The following is a 23756-nucleotide window of genomic DNA, read 5'->3' as shown; positions in this document are numbered from 1 at the left end:
CCCCACACACATGTGCACATACGGCTGTGTATGCTTTATAGAATGATATGAGATGGGAAACTTAAATGAAAATTGTATATACCAGCTCTACACATAGTTTTTGTCAATTGTTGGAGTTCCTGTCATCAGTGGCTTCCCTTAACCTCCTCCTCACTCAGCATAATATCTGGAGTTATCTAAACCTAATCAGACCCATGCTCTTGTCCCCTCAAGAGCAGTTATCTCCATTAGCCTCCTCATAGAAAATTTAAGCAGCCCTCTCTAGGACATCACCAGTTCATTTCCAACCTCAGCTGCCAGCAGGGAGTACTCCTACACTGTGTAACTTCAGCCTCTCGCCGTTCTGTTTGAGGAAACTTCCTCCCCTCAGGGACCCACACTTGGGGTTCCTCGAGTGTGTAGTCCAGAGGGTCCCAGCCTTTAACAGGAGCCTTGCCTGTAAGAGAAGCCTTGCCTATTGCCCCCTATGGTGTTTTGCCTTTGTTGATGCCATAGGTATATCAGCACTTGGAACAACAGAGAGTTTGCCCTAAGACTTTGGCCTTTTCATAAAACTGAGCTGCTCTTATTCACCAAGGTGTCAGCTGCCTTGTATTCTTTCTAGACGCTTCAGGTCTGTTAAGGGTACACTGATAGTGTTTTGTCTGATTTAAATATTGACGCAAAAAACTTGCATTCTCGTACTTATTTTCTGGCTGGTGCCCCAGGTACTTTCATTTTCAAAAGTTCTGTGTAAAAATGATAATCATTGTCCATCCATGAGAACCACATTTCTTGCCAAAGTGGTGATGAGGCTTAACTTTCTTTTAGACTTGGCAAATTGCACACATTACTGTCTCCAGGGTGAAATGTTTTACTCCCATCCCAAATATCTCTTGATGTAATCTATACCTTAGCTTTGTGGAACAACTACCTCAGAGGACAGGTGGGAAGGGTGTGAGAAGAGAGCCTTGTTTTTTTTTTTACAGAGTTAGGGATATTGTCCCTGGAAAAAGAGGTGAAGATAGTTTGAGGCAGCATTTAAAGTTTCTGCAAAAGGAAATACGTGAATGAACAATTTGAATTGTAAATGGAATTTCATCAGCTTTTTCTTTCTAAAGTTCCTAATAGGATTTCCATAATGATTTTGTGTTTTCCTTCTTAGTAGAACTTAAATGCCAAATAAATGATACGCTATTTTTGATTTAGAAAAAAATAAAAATCTTTTCTGTGGGAGCTCTCTTTTTAAATACACATTAGGGGATAGATAATGGCAAACAAAAAAAAGTCTTTCTTCCTGTTCAGATGGATAGCTATCACTGTGTGTATGTGTTTTTAATATTTATTTATTTGCTTATTTGATCATTTATTTGTCTATTTATTGTAAGGAAATTAACAAAGGAAAGAAGAAAAACACCTCATGATAAATTAATCTCATTAGATACGTAGAATTTTAGGGCTAGAAAGGAGTTTGATGATCAAGCTATGACTTTATATCACACTCACTTTAGAAATGTGAATGTATGTGAATTTTGAGACCCAAAGATGTTTAATCAGATGAACCAAGATGAGCAATAGGATTGTGGCAGAGCTAGGCCTAAAACTTTCATTTCAGGCAATACTCCCTCAGAGATTACATTACATTTTTTAAAGCTTTCTTTTAAACAAAGACAGTCTCATTTTAATAATTTGCACTGATGTGCTTAAATCTAACAGGACATTTGCTATTATAGTAACTGGGACCTCACATTGGTTACACCAACTAAGGAATATACATTTCAACAGTTTGAAGACATTTCTTTCTAAGCCATTTCTTATTTGCATAGGGTAAGGAATGTTAGTTAGTTCAATTTTTATCTTTTGTAAGATTTCAAAGAAACACTTGCACCGTTCCTATTTACCTAAAAACATGTTTTTTAAATGAATCTGTTTCTTTAATAAGTATTCACTTAAGTAGGTCATACTGTAACGTTCTTGGCGATAAAAAATCTTTTATCAGGATAAAAGAAATCTTATTTTTATTCCCACTTTTAGCCATGTTTGAGTTGGTCCTTGTAATTGTTGGTTTCAACAAACCACTAAGTCAAAAAATCAATGTTTGTGTTTATTTTTGTTTAATACAAGAGAAAAAAGTCCATTGATCTTATTGCAGTTATGATACATAAATACTGTATTTTTCACTTATGCGAAACTTAATTTTTGAGGATTTCCTTTTTGTTTCATTTCTCTGTTTCACATTTTTCAAACATCTGTACCATGGTTAGTGGTTAGAGTAGCAGTGGCTGGCACTTTTCTTCCACATTGTGAGAGGAAGAAAAGTGACTGGAATAAAACTTTGCTTTTCATATGGTTGACTTGAAATGCAGCATTGAAAAGGTATCATCTCTTTCTTTTCTGAAACCAGAGGTGAAACCCGCCAGCCAATAGCAGTACTGATACCAAATCACCTGTTGATTCTGTTAATTCACGTAAGTAAAGTCTGGCAATGCATGCCTCACTTCATCAACTGAAAAACCTAAAAGGATGATCTTTGTGCATTGGCAGCATCTGTCTATATCAACAATATATCCCTCTGGTCACTCACTTAAGGAAGCCTGAGATTCTATAGTCAGTCAAGAAGTGAGTGAAAACTTTTGCTTTTGATTCAACAAAATAATCACTTCGTAGGCATGTTTCGCTGTGAAGTGCTTACTAATATTGGGCTCTATTATCAGAGATAGTGAAGAGAAGATGACACTAGTGCTTTCCTTTACCTCGATTAATTCTAGTTAGGAAAATCTATGGTGTTTGCCTTATACATTTTGTAATGTAAAATATTTAAAACACAGGCTGGGCGTGGTGGCTCACGCCTATAATCCTGGCACTTTAGGAGGCCAAAGTGGGCAGATCACTTGAGGTTAGGAGTTTGAGACCAGCCTGGCCAACATGGCAGAACCCTGTCTTTACTAAAAATACAAAAATTAGCCAGGCGTGGTGGCACGTGCCTGTAAGCTACTCGGGAGGCTGAGGCAGGAGAATTGCTTGTACCCAGGAGGCGGAGGTTGTAGTGGGCTGAGATGGCACCATTGCACTCCAGCCTGGTGGACAGAGTGAGACTCTGTCTTTAAAAAAAAAAAAAAAAAAAATTAAAACACATGGAAGTATAAAGGATAATATGAAATACAAGAATCCAGAACCCAGGTTAAACGAAGTTTAATAATTTGGAACATTTGTTTCTGAACCTATTTTTTATTATTTTATTATAGGTTACATACAGTGAACTAGACAAATTAAGTGTATACCTTGATGAGTATACATGTGACAACACCCAACCCAAGGTACAGAATATTTATAATACCTAAGAAGAATCCATTGTATGTGCCCCTTGAAGGTGAAATTTTCCAAAGTTTTAACAAAAGGTAAAGAACAAGCAAAACCACTGTAACCTCTATCATCATGAATTAGTTTTACATAAGCCATATATTTTGGTTTATATGAAATGTATTCTTCTGTATGTATTACTAAAATTTATTTATCAATTCTCTCATTGTTGGACATTATTTTAATTGTTTCCCAATCACAAACAAGACCACAGTTAACATTTTTATAGACATATATACATAGAAGTAGAATTGCTAAACTTTAAGAAATATGCATTTTGAACTTTACTAGGTATTGTAAAACCTCTCTCCAATGTATTCGTACCAATTTATATTCTCAGTAACAATCTATGAGAGCTTCTCCACATGCTTCACAACATTTGTGATGGTCAGACTTTTTAAAATTTTTGTCAGTCTGATCGGAATTAAATAATATCTCATTAACTTTTTTTTTTTTTTTAGTTGTAAGCCATTGGGATTTTCTCTTCTGTGTTGCCTAATTTGCATCTTTTGTCCATCTTTCTGTTGGGTTATTTGTTGTGCTGTTGTTATTTTGGAAGAGTTTTGTTTGGCTTGATTTGGTTTTTGGTATTAGTTGTTGCTGTTGTTGTAATATTCTGGATTTTCATATTTTGGGCCATAGAGATTACAAAGATTTTTTCCCAATTTGTAGGTGCCCTTTTAACTGTGGCTTTAGTAGTATTTGTTTTTATAAAGCTTTTTAATATTAACTCAGCTAGGTTTATTGATATTTTCCTTCATAATTTGTGCTTTTATGTCATTTAAGAAATCCTTTCACATACCAAGGTCATTTACCTTTCTGTATTTTCTTCTAACAGTTTTAAAGGTTTCCCATTTACATTTAGATCTCTAATCCTTCTGGAATTATTTTTGGTTCTGGTACCCTACATGCACCCTATTTTATTCTTTTTCCATATGGATAACCCTATTATCCCAGCATTATTTAAAAAATTAGTCATTCTTTATTAACTAATTTGTAATGCCATCTTTTGCCTATATCAAATCTGTTTATATGATCTTTATTTGATCCGATGGACTGTTTTTCTATCCTTGTACTAACACCATAACCCTTAATTACCATAGCTTTATAATATTCTTTTTACTTGGTAAGATAAGTCTCTCTACCTTGTTCCTTTTTAAGATTCTTTTAGCTCCCTTGGTCTTTTGCTATTCAATATGAGTTTTAGGGCTAGTTGGTCAAGTTTGGCAAAAGTCTTGCTGAATTTTATTTGTAATTACATTAACATTAGAAAATAATCTGGGGAGAATTGACATTTTTATAATGTGTCTTGCTGCCCAGTGACATACTATATCCCTCTATTTGTGATCATCTTCATATCCTATAATCATGTTTTAAAATTTCCATCATAAATTTCATGAACCTATTTTGTAAAATTTTTCCTCATATAACTTAGATTCTTACACTATTATATTCATATCTGTTTTCCATTTCATTGTTTATTGGTTATTATTGTTATATATTCAGCAACTTTGCTGAGCTCTCTTACTACTTTGAATAACTAAACTGGTAAATTCTCTTAAGTTTTCTACAGCAACATGTATGTCAGCAGTAAATAATGACAGTCATTCTCTTAAATTCTAATTCTTAAATGTTCAATTTTTTCCTGTCATATTGCATTACTAAATCTCAGTATAGTGTGAATAGGATAGTCATGTTAAGAATATCTATTCTGTTTCTTATTTTAATGGAAATGTTTTAGAAACATAACATTTGCTTGGGATTTTGAGAAATCGAAATTATTGTATTAAGGAAGTTCTTAATATGTTCCTAAACTATTTATAGTTTGCTAAGTGTTTTTAATCAGAAATACTAGTTAAATTTTATCTAATGCATTTTCTGCATCAATAATATGATAAAATTTTCCACTACTATGTTAATATTTTATAAGATATTAATACATTTCCTGATATTAAACAGTTTTTATATTCTTGGAAAAAATATTCTTGCTCTTGGTGTATTTTTTAATCTACTATTGAGTTTAATTTACTGACATGTAGTATGTTTACATGGGGAGATCAATCTTTAAATTTTTTTTTTAACTGTTACTATAGAGTTTTGCTGTGACAATACTAGCCTCACAAAATAAGCTGAGTAACATTTCATTTTTTTCTATATCTTAAACAGTTTTCATATTATTGGGATTATTTATTCTGAGTATTTGTCATCTGAACTTAGTAATTTTCATCAGTAGGTTGTAGGTAGGCAGACTTGAGTATTAGAATAAACCAATAACCACAGAGGAAATTTCTGATTCTTCTCTAGTCAGTTTTGGGAAGTTATTTTTTTAAATACAGTTCACAGTTTATACTTCAATTTATTTGTATAAAGTTATTTATATATTCTTATGATTTTTAATTTTTTGTCCTTATGTTCCCCTCTTATTCCTAATATCATTGATTTGACCCTTCTGCTTTCTTTTATTAGACACTAGACATTTTTCTGTTTCATTTATTTCTTTACAAAAACTGGCTTTTGGTTCTGCTTATCTACTTTATTATTTATTTGTAGTCTAAGTCATTACTTTCTGCTTTTATCAGCATTAACGTTATTTCCTTCCTTCTTTTTTTTTATATTTTTAGGCCATTTTTCTTTTTCTAGATTCTTGAATTGAATTATTACCCTTTTACTTTCAATAATTTTTATTATCTTTAAAAATGAATTTCAGACTCTAAATTTTTCTCCTGGTTTCTCATTAGCTGCATACCATGTTTTGATATGTAGTTTTGTTCAATTTTAAATATTTCATAATATCTGTTTTATTTTTAACCCTTGAGGTATTTAGAAGGGTATGCTTTTACTTTGTAAACATATTTGCTCTATTTTTATTATTTATTTCTGAATTTAAATGCATTAAAATAAAATGATGTGTTTTATATGGTTTTAATTGAAAAACTTTTTTTAGCTTATTTTGTGATTTTATCTGGTACATGGATTTTACTTCTGGCTTGAAATCTGTAGGTGGTTTATCTGTTTCTTTAGCACTAATTCTAAAATTCTTTTGTGTATGCTGAACTATGTATTTTTCTAAGAAAATATAAAGTCGAACTTTTAGTATTTCTGACCTTCTTCTTAGTATAAAAAAGGTGGTTAGCATAGTATCTTTTAATTACCTATTAAGTATCAATCTTGTTACTATAATTGTGTATGAAGTTTTAGTTTTACCTATTTGTATTTAACCATATTCAAAAGTGGTGATCACTGTTGTCTATAATCAATGCTTAATTATATTTACTAATATTTTTAGATATTACTATGCCTACCATTCTTAGATCCTGTGGCTTCCTTTCTGGGTGCACTTTTCTTATTACATTTTTTTGGCAATTATTTAATGAGAACCTTGGGTAATACATATATTTCATATAACTAAAAATGTACTTATTTTGTTTTTTATCTTAAATAGCAATTTATCTGGGTATTTTTTGTTGAGTATTTTAAAGACATTACTCAATTATATCTTAGACTATTGTTCTGTCAACTATTCTTAATTAAGAGAAATCTATCAATCTGTTTTTATTTCTTTATAAATAATCTGCTTTTTCTCCTGGTAGCTTTTAAAAGTTATTCTATATCCTAAATATCTTGTAGTTTCTCTGAAATGTGTCTGGACGTGGATTTATTTTGAATTATTAGTCATGAACTCAGGATATACTTATTAATCTCAGGACTCCAATTTTGGAAAATTCTCAGCTATTATCCTTTTCTTTATTGTTCCTTTGTCATTACTTCCATTTTCTTTTTCTGGAATTCTTATAAGATAAACATTGGTATTTTCTAATCAGCTTACTGATTAGTATCTCAATTGCTATTTCATTTTCAAAAAATTAATTCTTCTTGCTACAATTTTTTTCTGAGTGAATTCCTTAGCATTACCTTCCAATACACTTAATTCTTTCCTTGAAATTCCTTTATTTCATTTATTGTACTTTTATATTAATGAACATTTTTAATTTTTTAAGATTTCTGATTAAGTTTTACTCTTATTCACCTATTCTTATTTTATTTCTATCTTTAATCATTTCTTGTTCTTTTTTAGGTATGAGTACTTTATCACTAAGCATCTCAAGCATATTCATGCTGAGGTCATTGTCAGATAATTTCATAAAATCAAATTTATCTGGAGTGAATGTTACAATTATTGATTGATTTTCTTACCATTACTTGGTTATGCTTTAGAATTTTGTTTTACAGGTTTTGTTTTGTTTGTTTTGTTTTGTTCACATGTCCCTAACTAGGGGTTTTACAGTTGCCTTTATCTGGATCTTCTCAGTCCCAATCCAGATCTTACAATGGTAGCTTTCAGCTTCATTCGTATATGAATATTTTATCATAATGCTGTATCTTTATTCTTCCAGCTCTCAGGTCCTGCAGCCCTATATAAGCTGTTTCCCCAGGCAGTAGTTGGCCAAATTTTTGCAGCCTCGTGATAAAGTAGTAAGCCAGGTTCAGGTCCACCATTTCAAATGGAGCCTTTTTGACCTCATTACTCTAAAGAGCTAGAATTCTAGGTATCTCGATGTGATTCTAGATCCAGATTTCAGCAGGCCTATGGCTTCAGCACCATGGGCTGCTTTTAGTAGCTTTCTGTAATTAATCATCTTCTTTTTAAGTCTGACTGTGTTTCTGTGATTTTCACATTTTATATTTCATGGAATTTTTAAGGTAACAATACATCTTGGACAATACTCCTTTGATTCTTATCTCTCTTTATTATGTTTTTTATATTATTTTTATTGTGCTTTGCTTTATTGCACTTCGCAGATATTGAGTTTTTCACAAATTGAAGGCTTGTGGCAACTCTGCATTGAGAAAATCTATCAGCACCATTTTTCTATTTTTTTCTTTTTTTTTAAATTTATATGGGTACATAGTTAGATACATCATTTAAAACACATAATGTTACAAATTACAGTTATTGAATGTTTAGTTGTGCTGGTCACTAAGCATTACATATTATTTTTTCCCAATCCTTTCTACGTTCAGTTATTCTTATTTCCATTTTTTAGAGCAGAAAGTTGAGGTAAATAGTCTAAATAAATACACCAGTAGGAAAGAGATTATAACAAGTAAATGGCAGAAATAATATTTGAATCCTGTTTTTGCTACCAAAACTAGTGTCCTTAAACTGCTATCCTATGGTTAAATTATGTTTTGTTATCTTTTAAAATTATTATGGTTATTATTTTTAATGTTAATTAAATTAATATTCGTTTTGTAAAAAATATATCTAGTCCTATCTCATGAATCTTTTTTACATTTTCTATGTTTTTATGCTTGCTTGGTCTATTCTCACTCACTTTCTCACTCTCACTCTCTCTCTGTCTTTTTTGATGTGTGATTACCTTTTTAGCTTTTATCAATCTAGCAATCTGAAGTTTTAAAGTACAGTTTATTCTTTCGGTAATAATCACTGTTATTTTTCTGAAAAACATTCAAGCCTGTTTAATTATTGTCATTAATGAAGTAGTATCCTACATGAAATGAGAAATTTAGGATGCTGTTTCATCTGTCTCCTCTTATCACTCAATTTATTATTTTTGTTATAACAGCTTATATCAGGTATAAATTTTTTTTTTTTTTTTTTTTTTTTTTTTTTTTTTTTTTTTTTTTGAGACGGAGTCTTGCTCTGTCACCCAGGCTGGAGTGCAGCAGCGCGATATCGACTCACTGCAAGCTCCGCCTCCCGGGTTCACGCCGTTCTCCTGCTCAGCCTCCCGAGTAGCTGGGACTACAGGCACCCGCCACCACGCCTGGCTAATTTCTTTTTGTATTTTTAGTAGAGACGGGGTTTCACCGTGTTAGCCAGGATGGTCTCGATCTCCTGACCTCATGATCTGCCCGCCTTGCCCTCCCAAAGTGCTGGGATTACAGGCGTGAGCCACCACGCCTGGCTAAATTATTATTAATTTTTATTTTACAGTAGTCCAGAGTAGTCGAGTATTCTGTAACAAAATAACAGGGTTACTATTTTGGATAGTAGAGGGTTTCTAGCACAAAGTAGGTGCTTAATAAATATTGGTTGAGTGTTAAGTGAATGGTGGACCTGTTTGGTTACACACATGCACACACGGAGAAAGAAAACATAGCTGAGCTCTCATTGCTGCTGATGCACTACCATTTTGTTTAAACCTTGTATTTTATAAACAGTTGAATCACCTTATGATTTAATAAATACCTTTTCTGTCAATTATTTTGTTAGGCAAACACATGCTTTGTTAATCAGCCCTTTGAAATCAGTGAGCTTCTATCAAAGTTAGGTCCATTCATGGCTATTTCCACATTTACCTCTTATGCCCTACCCCTCTTCCACAAATAATAAATATATTTGGTAACTCTCGTTTCTAAACCAGTGACTACCGTTAAGTTTTCATTTGGCAAATACAGTGGGATTCTTGAATATATATAGCAATCATCATATCATATTAAATGGATGACAGCCCACATTCTTCCACAATAGTTCGTGTTGTTTACTATTTAAATAGAGGCATTTTGAAGTAGTTCCTTTTTTTTTTTTTTTAAGGGTAGTTCTTCAAATCCCTAACTATAGTCAAAAGAAATCTTTTATATGAATTTGCTGGGAAAATTGGATTTTTTATTGATATTATTAAGAAACTTAGTGAAAATCTGCAATACACTAGGATAAAAAATACTGTGCTTTTATTGTGGCAAAGCAGATTAAATAAAACAATATAGATTAGCAAGGAAAAAAGCAAAGTATAAATAAACTAGGTCATTTGCAGATGTGCAAATTTTATGGAAATTCTAATGATACATTTGATTGATTTATAAGAAGTACATATTATTCATGTTAAAAGAACACTCAAGCCTTCTATGTGGCATGATTTTAACAATCTTTTATACATAACAACAGATTGAAATTAAACTGCCTTCCTAGCTGTTTCTATTTTTTAAATTGTAAAAATGACTTTTATTATTCTCTATCTAAAAGTCACTAAAAGAGAATAATGCAACTTAGTTTCTAGTCCTAGTTCTGTCATTTAATTGGCTCCATGACCATGGGTAGTTCATTAAACTCTGTAGGCCACTTTTTTTTATTTATAAATGTAGACAGTTGGTTTTGATGTACTTTAAAGCCCTTTCCAGTTCTTGTGTTCTAGTACTCCACATTGTGTCTCTCTGTCTTTATATAGAAATACCCACTTATAAAAACATAAGTGCATATAGGGTCCATATAGCAATAACCTAAATTATTCAACAGAACTCATAAGGGAATATCCAAGAATGGGATGAATTTTCCCCTGAATGAGGCAGTTGAATGTAGCTGATAGATAAATAACCAGGAGCTGTCATAGGTTCTTGATCAGGACTGACATGATGAAAGCATATTTTCAAAATAACTGTTGGGCATCAGTGTGCAGAATAAATCAGAATGGAAAAAACCTGGAATACAGACCAGGCAGACATGATGCCATCATTCAGAGCAAGGTAAGGAGAGCTCAGACTATGGTGTTACAATCAGAAATGAAGTTGAAGCAACAGATATGAAGATATTGAGATATATGTTCAGTCAAATAGAATGGCTAAAAAGAATATAAAGAGAAAAATTATGAAAGGAAATACAAATATCTAATAAACATGAAAAAGTATAATTCACTAGGATTCAAAGTCATGATTTATGAAAAATAGTAATTCTCAGTGCTGGTAATGGTATAGTAAAAGACACTCATAGTGATAGTAGATATCTATATATTGACACAAAATTCTGCAAAGTAATGTAGCATTATGTTATCCAGAACCTTGCTTTAAAAATATGTCCTCTGACCCATTAATTTTACTTCTAGGCATCTGTCTAGAGGAAATAGAATCTCAGACAAAGATTTAGGTACAGAGGTGTTTATCACAATGTCATTTATAAAAGAGAAAAAAGATTTTAAAATCTTAAATTACAAAATTCGAGAAATTATTAAATTATTGAATATCCATATGTATCACCGCATATCATATATGCAAATTAGATAGTTCTTAAAGTTATTTTAAACAATATTTTATTAGGAAAAGTTTATAAAATAACACAACTAAAAATTCCTGGTCCAAAAGATACAAATAAATATATATACCTAAAATAATCCCAAATATAAAAATGAAAGTATTCGATAATGATGTAAGAGAATACATTCAAATGTAAAGAGGAGTTATCTCTGTATGGTGGAATTACTTGATATTTCTATTGCCTTTTTATTGAACTTTCTTAATGCTTGAAAAATACTCTGATAATTTGAAAAATAAAAGTTTTAAGCAAGCAGTAAATAATCTAAACACTGAATCTCAAATTTGGTAATAATTCAGCTTAGAAAAGAATACATGTATGATTCCAATTTATTCAGTTACTAAAATATGGGATACATAGATTTTCAGTTTCCCCAAACTGAATCATATCATATTTCATAATTTCTTTTTCTTTTTTGGATCCTTGTACCTTTGCCTTAAGTGATTAGCCTGAACTTCGATGTTCCAGAACCTCATTTTTTTTCTTTTCTTTTCTTTTTTTTCTTTTTTCTTTTTCTCTTTTTTCTTTTTTTCCTTTCTTTTCCCTTTCTCTCTTTCTCTCTCTCTGTTTCTTTCTTTTCTTTCTTTCATCTTTCTTTCTGTCTTTCTTTCTTTTTTTTTTTCTTTTTTGTTGGAGTCTCACTCTGTAGCCCAAGCTGGAATGCAGTGTCAGATCTTGGCTCACTGCAACCTACACCTCCCAGGCTCAAGCAATTTTTGTGCCACAGCCTCCCGAGTAGCTGGGACTACAGGGGCGTGCCACCAAGCCCAGCTACTTTTTTGTATTTTAGTAGAGACAGGGTTTCACCATGTTGCCTAGGGTGGTCTTGAACTCCTGAGCTCAGGGGATCCACCTGCCTCAGCCTCCCAAAGTGCTGGAATTACAGGCGTGAACCACTATGCCTGGCCCTCATTTTCTTTAGAATGTCATTTTCTTCAGTCATTTCTAAGATTAACATACTCAAACCACATTTACATGTATATGGGATCATCCTCTCTTATCACAAAGGAAAGAATCTAGATTGTTCTTTGTTTTCAATCATTTTTAATTTCTAAATTTCTCTTATGAAAATATGCAAATCTAATAATAGCATTCTGAGTAATTGAAACAAATGAAAATAAAGGACACAGTCAGTATGTCACGGAAGAACCACTTTTATTGGGTGGAATAAAGTACTACTGATAAAATTTATTAGGCACTCATTTCAAGAATAGAATCTCGGTTGCTCTGTGTAAGAATGAATAAACATAACAACTTACTTGGCTCTGTACCCAGAAATTTACCCAAAAAAGAAAACCAGTTTGATGCCAGAGAGAATGAACCAGATAAAGTTTTATTGGCTCGAAATATACAAGTAACTTAGTCTGCCCCTTTAGTAACAAAACTGTACAAGTAAAAATATAATCTTTAAAATCCAAGTTCCTTACATTAGCCAATGGCATAGTGCTGGAGTAACTAAAACTTTACAGACCTCACCCTCTTTTCCTTCTGCCAGGAGAATGAACTACTCTCTCTCCCTCAGGCCTCCACTGACTGTATAAGTTAACCCAGAACCATTTGTACACAAGCTTGTCTCTTTTTCAGAACTGTAAGTCTAGTGAAGGCAGAGACTATGTCCTGTTTATCTTTGTATACCTCAGGTTCTGGCAAAGTGCATAATTGTTGAACGAACTAATGAAGGATTCTTAGCCTAGTTTTTGAGAGTTTAAGTCTCTATGAAATAATCTAAGGAAAAGTTCCTTGGGTAGAGATGCTTACACTTTGTGTGTTATTCCATAATCTATCTTACTAGCATCTAGGCAAGTTTCTTTGGAATAATGATATCACCAAGTTATGAACACCTTTAGAAGTAAACATCTTTCAAGATATTTTTCTGCAGGGCTGAGTTAAAGTACAGTAGTATAGTTCTTCAGAGCTCTTTCAGTTATTATTGTGGCACCCAGAACAAGTTACTAAGTCTCTCTGAATTTCAGTTTTCTCATCTGAAAGATGAGAATAGTAATCATCTTTGTCTCGTAGTTTGCTGTGGGGATTGGATGAGATACTGCATGTCAAATAGCATCATGCCTAGCTAAGCCCTTGGGCCATTATTATTAGCATTAATGCCTCCCAGGACAAGTAGTTGGACTTGCACATATGTCTCGACGACTGGGACAGAGTATACAGGTGTAGCAGCAGGACTGTCGCTGGATATAGAATTAGAGAGCTTAAGTGCATATGCCAGTGCTTTGAGGCTTAAGTAGCATAAGAATTACTTGGGGAGCCTGTTTAAAATGGAGATCTGAGTTCCACCTCAAGAGATACTAATTCTGTTGGTTTGCTCTGGAGTGAGACCCTGAAATATGTCTTTTTAACATGCTCAGCAGGTGGTTCTGATGCAGCTGGTCCTAGACCAGGTACTAAGTAACCCTGCCATCATGACTCCATCTCAGCCTTGATCACAAACGACTCTAACCCCATGGCATCATTCCCTAAGATTGGCCCTGCTTAATGCTGTGTGGCTTGACTACCAAAAGCCTTGCTGCTTCCACTCTGTGGCTTTGCTAACAGAAGCTTTCCTTCCTCCACGTCCTCACCCCACCCCGCTGAAGGCAGAAAAAAAGAATAGGGAAGGCAGAGTCATTTGGGAAAACCTGAGTAGTTACAGTAAATTATGTTATTTTGAGTTCTTTGACCTAATGATCTGCGTTAGTCCAAAAGTGGGCTGACTTGAGAGGTAAGCTTGAATTTTAGAACAATAGTTTTCCCCCAGTAACTATGGAATGGCTGGCTATATCTCTTGTTTTTTATAGAATTGCTCTCTATAGAACTTAGATGAATAAGCACAATTGAAGTGCAAAGTGTTAAACGCATGCTTCGATTTAGTCAATGCATTTGCACATTGAAGTAATTAGGATTATTTAAAAGCATTCTGCTTCTAATACTTTGTTCTCCATTTCCTACAAATGAAATTAGTGAGGGGTAGATTTGATTTTGACATCATTTTGAAAATATTTTCTTTCTTTTTTTAATTTCCTTAGTATTACATTTTTACAAAGTTCAACACACAACCAACTGTGACTAAATTCATAAAAACAAAACAAAAGGTCCAAAGTGCAAGAAAATGAAAAACAGCACAGAGTAATATGCAGTAGAACAACATAAATCATACCTTACAAATATAGTTGTAATAACACACCTTATCCATGTCTGATCAATTAATAAGAAATACTTATTCAGATAGCAAATAGCTTATTCTTTCACTTTGATTGAGAGCCCAAATTTAATTATCTCAGTCCAAATCAATATGAAAAGGCAACCAGATCTGCACTGAAAAAATCTTAACCATCTCCTGTTTTCATTGTACTATATGTAATGCAATGAATGAATGTGAAGGAAGAGTAAAAAGGTTGCTTTCCTTATTTGCTAACAAAGCATTCAAGCAAGATTATTCATTTTTAAAATAAAGTTAGATTCAGCAGAACCAAGAAATGGTTATGGAGCCATATTGCGTAGACAAATACAGACCTGAGTTTAAATTCTAACTCTGCACACTGTCTGAATTATCTTTGACAAGTTACTTCAGCTCTCTGACCCACAGTTTTCATGTCTGTTAGAGTAATAATATCTATATAGCAGAGTTGCTTTAATAATATATTGAATTTAATATTTACAATGTATTATAATATATCATATTGTATTATACAATATATTAATATATTGTATTTCATACTGTATTTATAAAAATAATGTATTTGAAGTGCATGGAATTTAATATTTACTCAATAAGTGGCAGTTATTATTTTTAAGTCAGGAAATAAAATTTGGAGGGATATGAACCCAAAATCCTTAGAGGAAAAACAAAAACTTAAAAAAAAAATTCTATGATCTCACTTTCCCAGAGGTTATTTACACAAATCACAGATTTTATCCTAGGACTTTATCAGGATTCTACAGAAGGGAATGTTTTACCTTTATAATCTTCTTTCCCCCAAATTGTTATCCTTATTGCAAATTACTGACCTCAAAATACATGTTGAGAAATACCCTTTATACTATTGAAGTGCATAATTGAATGCATATATTTTGCCAACACAAATTATTATCATATTCTTTTGTTTAAAATAAACAGTATTTCAGACTGGCTCAGATAAGTCTAATTCCTCTTATTTTTTCTATACTACTTTTATAGTTCTAGAAGTGTGTGTTTATGCATAAAAGTGAAGGTGGGGAGAGAGAGAGAGAATGGACAAGAATAATAAAATCATCTGTGCAACAGAGATGGTGCCCTGTTCAATCCTGTCCTTAGTGATCGATTCTGTGTTGCATGTATAGGAAGTGCTCATTAAATGTTTGCTGAATTAAGTAAATGAGGGAAAACAAAATGCTAAGAAATATCTGTATAGCATAAAGGAGCCAACTCAAAAGTAGTGTATGCAGGTTGTAGGCAGACAGGTAAAACTCACCTATGGACATCAACACCTCTTTAGTTAGGTTGGCTCAGTGTGGAATGACCGCCATCTTTATTCAGAACTATTAGTTCTTAACTGGAGGTGGTAGCTAATCCAGGAGACCTGACTGACCTGCGGTCAGAGAGTCATAGAATGTAAGAGCCAGAAAGAATCATGGAGAGTTTCTGATCCCAGGGCCTGCCTCATTTCTCAGGTTAAGAAACAATGTCTGCCAAACACTTCGTGGCAAAGTTTGTTGGTCCTAAAACTTGAGTTTCCTGATTCTGTTCAAATTCATTTTGTATTGTGTCATGCTGCCTTTGTGTCCCCAAACTTCCTGTCCACCTGGGAATTCCCATCTATCCACTGGCTCCTATGCCTAAAAAATGTGCAGTGGAGCATCCATCAATGCTTCTGATTAGAATCATCTCATATGGCATTTTCCATAGAGCCTAAAAGACCGCAATAAAGAGGTTCTTCATTTGACTCTTAAAATCAATGTTTTCATCAAGAAATAAACTTTATTAAATTATTATTAACCATTAACAACTCATCCAAATCAGTTTCTTTTCAAGTGATGTAGCTGGAACTAAAGGGAATGGAGAACAAATACCTGTTATAACTTGATTGGGGGAAAATATAAACGAAGAACTCTGTCTTCAGGGTGTTACTCAGGGGAAGGCAAGGCCAGGTGGGCTATGGCAGGGGAGTCCAGAGTACCCAGGAACTCACCTGAGGATTTGAATCTTAGAGAAATGAAGAGAGATAAGAATATGTGAAGATATAGCAAAAAGCGGAGGTTAAAAAGGGAAGATACAAGTAGATTTAATGATTTGGTCTTTTGGTTCATTACTTACTACTATCATTGTAACTTCTTCACTCAGTGGAGAAGGCTTGCATTCAAGTCATTCATGTCCTGTTAACAGCTTATATTTCTACTCTCTAAGTAATAACTCAACTTCCTTGAATCAAGTATTGATAACATCCATGAGAGAAGAAATAAAGCATTTGGTAGGTAAATATCTTCCCTGTCCACTTAAAGAATGAAGTGTTGATAGGCTGTTGATGGTGAGTTAAACTGGCATACCAGGAATTTTTATAAATGGTTTTCCCATGCTCCATTGAATATGTGGCTGAGACTCTAGTTGTATACCAGCTGTGCATGCAAAATCTCATAATTACTCTTACTGTATTAAGCATTTTATAGCAATTTTAGCTCTAAAATGCTATGCGATAGTTTTTATGCAAGTGTACCAGACATGTAAGCTGTTCCAATGAAAACAGTTTCTTTCTTTTAGACACATGGTTTTAGGTTTCCAAACTTAGCTCTTTGCATTGATGGAAGAATCTTTAGGACAAACATCAGGTTTTTCGTGGGGGGAGAGGGACAGTGGATTTTCTTGCGCATACTTCAAGCAGCCTTATCAGTAGAGGGGAATTTTACTAATTAGTTGTATAATACTCATACTAGCAAGTACTGCTGCTGAGCACTAGTTCCTCCTCAGCCTGTTCTATCGAGAAAGGCAGCGAAGAGAAAGCTAGGGTTATCTCTCCGTCTCTCTGGGGTGTAATGACAAACAGGCAGAAGGACTTGGACTTAACCTCTCTGCAGAAGGCTGACACCTTTAACACTGCTGCACATGCTGCTGCACCCTGCAGTAGCAAGTCTTGGGCCTGAGCCCAAAGCTGGTGTGGAGTTTGAACCCTTGGCATTCTGGCCCAGAGCCAAGTGCTATCAATGGAACCCCACTGACACCTTTAGTTATTCTTCCTAGATTAGGATAGTAATTTACTTGTCTCTTTGATTTCAAGTGTCTGGTTTTGTTTCCAGATGCCTCCCAGCTCATCTGTATTCCAGGGGTTTCAAAAGATTTTAACCTTATTGGTTGTTTCCTTTGTCAGTTCCATTTGGTGAACACAGGAGGGATACGGAGAAACTAGAGAGAGGGAGGCAAGCGAGGGGGTTTTGTATGTGTGATGTAGGGGGTATATGGGGAGGGCTTGGTGAGAGTGAAGGAATAAATGAAAGGCATATTCACTTTTAGAATATCAGCTATTATACCAGGATAAGTCAGAATGGAGTATAAGAGATGATGTGTAGGACAATGTAGCAAAAAGTAGTATTACATAGATTCATGTGTAAAAGCCCTTCAACCAGCAGTAATCTCAACTTCCCCCAAAAGATTGCAATATATGAAGGAGATGGAGGGACCATAGAAATTTTATCCCAATGCCAATAACATAACAGAATTTGGATTTTAACATGCTATAGTAGGAAGCGGCATTTATGCATGGTGTCATTTCATATTTACAAGGGCCTGTCTAGCACTGTTTATTGATTTCACTGCAATTTTTTTCCCGAGGACCCTGTAGATAGATAATTGCTAGAAATGTCCATCATTAGCACAGCATTGAGTGCAACCATCACACTAAGAAAAAGATACACATAGGACCCTGCGAGCAAGCACCAAATAGAGAGAAAAGTCACACAATAACATGTGCAGCTATAACTCCAGGCAAACACACACATAACACCCTGTGTGGCCATTGCACTGAGAAAATACACACAGCCCCCTGTGCAGCAATCACACATCAGGAAAATACACACATGACACCCCTATGCAACCATCACACCAGGCAAAAGCACAGACATAAAATGCTAAGTCAATAGGAATGAACAGCTCATAAAAGCCTACTGGAATAGATCACATCACAGCCAGGTACATCTGTTCTCAGCACTAACCATTATCGTTAGCTTAAAATGCTTGAAATCACTGTGCATCCTCAGGTCTAGGGACAGATTATTCCAAGAAGATTCTGCTAAATAGATTTGGCAATGCAGTGAAGGGGACCTCTACTACATTAAAGTGATGCATTTTGCATCTCAAAGGCTGTCAACTGTATTTAGAGGAACTGTGTGATTGAAGAACAATGTGCTAGGATAGGATAGCAATTTTTCTGGCCCTTCTAAATCTGGAGGTGATTTTTACCCCGACATGAGTTAAGTGTACAATTGAATGGGCAGCTCTTAGATTGGGAGGTGACTAATAAAAGCAGAATTGGAAATAGCTTTCAACTTGTGCTGCAAAGGAAGCTGCTACATCCTGTTTTAAACTGGAACTCTCAGGTGGTATGTCACATCTAAAGGTCTTAGTGAGGTCAGACTTCAAGCCATCAACTTGAGATAAATAAGTAGCAACTACAGTCCTTGCTTCATAGGGTTGACTGCCCAACTGGGGGGAATAAAGGAACCACCCACCTCTTCTTTAGCCAGTGCCTTCTCTTTATCCTCTTGCCTTGGTCTGTGATGTTATCCTCGCTGTGTGACCCAGGGGTTACCACACTGTGAGGGAAACTCGGCATGCCCTTCTGAAGAGTGGCCCAAAAGAACTGGTTAGAAAGAGTTTCAAGCTTCCGTGTTTCAATTACAGTGGCATTTTGTGTTTCTACTGAGTGAGAGAAGTTTCAAGTTAGCTTGTTAAGAATGATTTACACCATAATTCTAGGAAAAACAAATGTGAGTGACTGAAATTTGAAAGGAAAGAGTATAGGGGGGAAGTGCCAGACTAAACGAATCCTAAGTAAATAGGGTGTTTCTTTCGGGGGTCGGTAGGGGGATTGGTTTCTTTTTAAAAAAAAAAAGAAAAGAAAAGAAAAAATGTATGTATTGTTGGTAATTACTTCTCTTACCTGGAAAGAGTGAAGCAGGAAAAAATAATAATAATAACAATTGCTCCATTTGCTCCCTGTAAGAGCAAATTTTCAGGAGAGGGCAGGTGTTTCCCTTACATTTGCATGACAACATCTTACTGGGAATGAGCAGTACTGGAAATGAGAACTAAGAATTTCACTTCTTTTTTTTTTCTCTAAATGTGGCAGAAAAGGTTTTGTTGGGGTGAGATAAGCATTTTCCATGAAACAATGCAGTAGTGACATTAGGTAATTACGTGGTGACTGGGACACACCGCATGGTATACTGGAGAAATTGCATGATACCTACATGATAACTGTAGTAACTTTAGTTATCGCTACCGTATTATCTCCTGATAACTATATAATTAGTTTGTGTCATCAAAGCACCCTAAACGTATGCCTGTTCCAGCTACTCTGGTAGAAAAAAGAAAATAAACTTTTTGCAAGGGGGGAAAAAAGCTAATGAAGAAAGTTGCCAAGAACAGATATTTTGTAATCTGTGTTAAATCTCTGCTGGAAAACATGAACAGTAACGAAGCTGAGAAGACAGTAAAAGAAATTCGGGGCAAGGTGCCAGACGCCCAGACGGAAGGAGAATGTGGACCAAAAGATTGCGACAATCGGGTAATTATGGTTTATGAATTTCAGCTTTAATCTGTAGTTCAGTGAGTCCTGATTAAATATCTGTTAAACACAATTAAAGTTTGTTTTTGTATTTCACCGTCTTGATCAGAATAATTAGAGACTGCGTGTTTCATGTCAAAAGTAGCAAGAGGAATTTTAGTGAATGAACATCGTTTTTAAAAGCCATTTGTAGCACCAGCTGTTGGCATTATTTTATATTTTAGTGTTATCAGCATAAAGATGGTCCTCTGGATGCTGAATAGTTTCCAGCAGGACAAGGATGTTATGCTGTTATGATGGGCATGTGCTGATGAGGCTTAAATGTTTAAGGGTTAGTGTTCATTGGAAACAATGGACAAGGGAGATGTAGGTCAGGCAAGCAGATATTTTAGGTAAGAGAAGGAAGACATTTGAGTTAACTTTACCCATGCAAGGCGTGACATAAGGGAATTTCTCATGGTATAGTCATTGGTGTTAACACCCGCAATGCTGGTGTTATTTGCTTATTGAGATGTCAATGTAGTGCCTGAAGGAAGAGCACAAGAAAGATGTAATGAGAAGTGCTAGAATTCTGTCCTGGTTGGTTCTCAGCTAAACACGTGTGCCCTTTATTCCTAGAGTTAGGAGAAGGAAGTGCAGAAAGCACTTACTGTACTAATAATTCTTTGGCTAAGGATAGCAGTATGAATGCTCAAAAAGGACAAATTTAAATATAAATGGGATTGACTAAAACTGGGTAAAGGAGTAAAATCTGGTTCTACAAACCAAAGCTAAGACCATGATTTCCACACACTTGTGCCAGAAGAGAAACTGGAGAGTTGTACATCACAATCTCCTTAAAAATTATGAGGGTATATGTAAAAATGTCTGTGCAGCTTACCATGCTATGAGGTTTAAAGAAATAAGATACCATCTTGCTTGCTATTTGAAATTTGGGTACCTAGAATATTTCGGTCTCTGTGACAGACAGATTAATGCCCCCCTCCCCACCCCACCGAAGATGTTCACATCCTAATCCTCAGAACCTGTGAGTATGTTGCCTTAGATGGCAAAGAGACTTTACAGATGTGACTAAATTAAGGATTTTTGAGATGGGAAGATTATGCCAGATTATCTGGTTAGGCCTAATATGATTATAAGGGCCGTTTAAAGCAAAGAGGCAGGCAGGAGGATCACAGAGGAGATGTGGTGATGGAAGCAGAGGTCAGAGAGAGAGAGAGATTGAAAGATGCTGCGTTGCTGGTTTTGAAGAGGGAGGAATAGATCATGAGCCAATGAATACAGGTGGCCTCTAATAACTGGAAAACTCAAGGAAAGGGATTTTCTCTTAAAGACTCCAGAAAAAAACATAACTCTGCTGATACCATGATTTTAGGACTTTCTGACCTCCAGAACTATAAGTTTGTGCTAATTTGTTACAGCGATAAGAAACTAATACAGTTCCCATGAACCTGCTTCATGAACTTGATTTCTATTGAAAGTTATCTAGTTAAGAGTACATCCAGGTATAGGAAAAATAATAAGCCTTTATTAACTTAATCTTCTAAGGCCCATTTTCTAGGCTGTCTTTGTGGCATCATTTGGAGGTATACCTGCTATGATATGAATTTTAAAAGCCTATGTATTAGAAATTAAAATCATGGGCAAGTTCAACCCTATGTCCCTAGCACTAGTTATCAGCAGTACATTCCAGACTAGAAAAGTTTTCAGGAAGGGAGGATTGTAGAGTGAGAATAATTTCTCTTACAACAATAGCAGTTAACTTAATAAGGTAAGTTGATTACTTACCTTAGGTTTAATCACTTGACTGTGGCAACAATTGACCATTTTTAAGCTACAGAAATGGCAATTTCATAATGTTTAATATACCCAGTGTTATCTCATTTAAACATTCTAAGTACTTCATGAGGATTCTAAAACTAAGATTAAAATTTTTACCGAAGATTAATACATTTTAGAGTTATGCAAAGTTCAGGCTAATAATGTACCTTATTTTCATCATGTTCAGTTAAAAATGGGATTCGGTTCCAACTGGCCCAAGGTGTCTTTGCAGATTTGAGAATGCAAGTATGTGTCTCATCTGCTATTCAAAAAAGTTAACAGTATAAAAGTCGTGGGAAAGTTTTGTCAAATAGACAAAGACAGTGGTAGAAATTGGCTACCCAGCATCTTTGTATTGAAAATAGGATATAGAAGCATACCTCTTTCTATTGCACTTTACTTTATTGCACATTCCAGACATTACATTTTTTGCAAATTGAAAGTTTGTGGCAACCCTGTATTGAGTCTGTTGGCACCATTTTTTCCAACAGCATGTGCTCACTTCATGTCTCTGTGTCACATTTTGGTGGTTCTTGGCAATATTTTAAACTTTTTAATCATTATTATATTTGTTTGAGTGATTTGTGATTAGTGATCTTTGATGTTTCTATTCTGATTGTTTTGAGGTGCCACAAACCACACCCATATAAGATGACAAATTTAATCAAATAAATGTTTTATATGTTCTGATTGCCTTACCAACTAGCTGTTCCTTCATCTCTCTCCCTCTCCTGGGACTTCCCTGTTCCCTGAGACATAATTTTGAAATAAGGCCAGTTAATAACCCGGCAATGACCTCTAAGTGTTCAAGTGAAAGGAACAGTCACGTTCTCTCTCACTTTAAATAAAAAGCTAAAAATGATTAAGCTTAGTGAGGAAGGCCCAGAAAGGCTGAAAGCTAAGCCCCTTGCACTAAACAGTAATGAAGTTGTAAATGCAAAGAAAATGTTCTTTAAGGAAATTAAAAGTGCTACTCTAGTGAAAACACTAATGAAAAGAAGGCAAAGCAACCTTATTGTTGATATGGAGAAAGTTTTAGTGGTGCAGATAAAAGATCAAACAGGCGCGGTGGCTCACTCCTGTAATCCCAGCACTTTTGGAGGCCAAGGCAGGTGGATCATGAGGTCAAGAGATCGAGACCATCCTGGCCAACATGGTGAAACCCCGTCTCTACTAAAAATACAAAAATTAGCTGACTGTGGTGGCACGTGTCTGTAGTTCCAGCTACTCAGGAGGCTGAGGCAGGAGAATCGCTTGAACCTGGGAGGCGGAGGTTGCAGTGAGCCGAGATGGCACCACTGCACTCCAGCCTAGTGACACCGTCTCAAAAAAAAAAAAAAAAAATCAAACCAGCCACAACATTCCCTTAAGACAAAGCCTAATCCAGAGCAAGGCACTGACTCCTCAATTCTATGAAGACCAAGAGAGGTGAGGAAGCTTTAGAAGAAAAGTTTGAAGCCAGTGGAGATTGATTCATGAAGATGAATTAAAGAAGCCATCTCTATAATATAAAAGCGCAAAGTGAAGTATCAAGTGCTGATAGAGAAGCAAGTTATCTGGATGATCTAGCTAAGATAATTGATGAGGGTGGCTGACCTAAACAACAGATTCTCAATATAGATGAAATAGCCTTCTACTTGGAAGGAAATGCCATTTAGGGTTTTTATAGCTATTGAGGAGAAGTCAATGCCTGGTTTCAAAGCATCAAAGGATAGGCTTACTGTCTTGTTAGGAGCTGGTGCAGCAGGTAACTTTAACTGGAAGCCAATGTTTATTTACCATTTAGAAAATCCTAGGGCTCT

At 34.8% G+C, this 23756-nt stretch overlaps 1 protein-coding gene across 49 annotated transcripts in view; it reads left to right on the top strand.

Moving 5' to 3' along the window:
- Positions 1 to 23756, top strand: part of ZBTB20 (zinc finger and BTB domain containing 20) — an 830436-nt gene that overhangs the window by 559567 nt on the left and 247113 nt on the right. For 3 of the 49 annotated variants that reach the window (XM_063806113.1, XM_063806115.1, XM_063806118.1), the window contains one exon: positions 2384 to 2447. The exons of 42 other annotated variants lie outside the window; for them this stretch is intronic. The gene's annotated coding sequence lies outside the window, so the exon portion shown is untranslated. Of the gene's footprint in view, positions 1 to 2383; positions 2448 to 3224; positions 3378 to 20066; positions 20134 to 23756 lie in introns of those variants that run through there. 4 more of the 49 variants (XM_054682144.2, XM_054682142.2, XM_054682152.2 and 1 more) reach the window with 3 other exon arrangements.

Source organism: Pan troglodytes, chromosome 2 (genome assembly GCF_028858775.2).
Source record: "Pan troglodytes isolate AG18354 chromosome 2, NHGRI_mPanTro3-v2.0_pri, whole genome shotgun sequence".
In the NCBI taxonomy this organism is placed as follows: domain Eukaryota; kingdom Metazoa; phylum Chordata; class Mammalia; order Primates; family Hominidae; genus Pan; species Pan troglodytes.
This window is presented reverse-complemented; position numbering and strand designations above follow the sequence as displayed.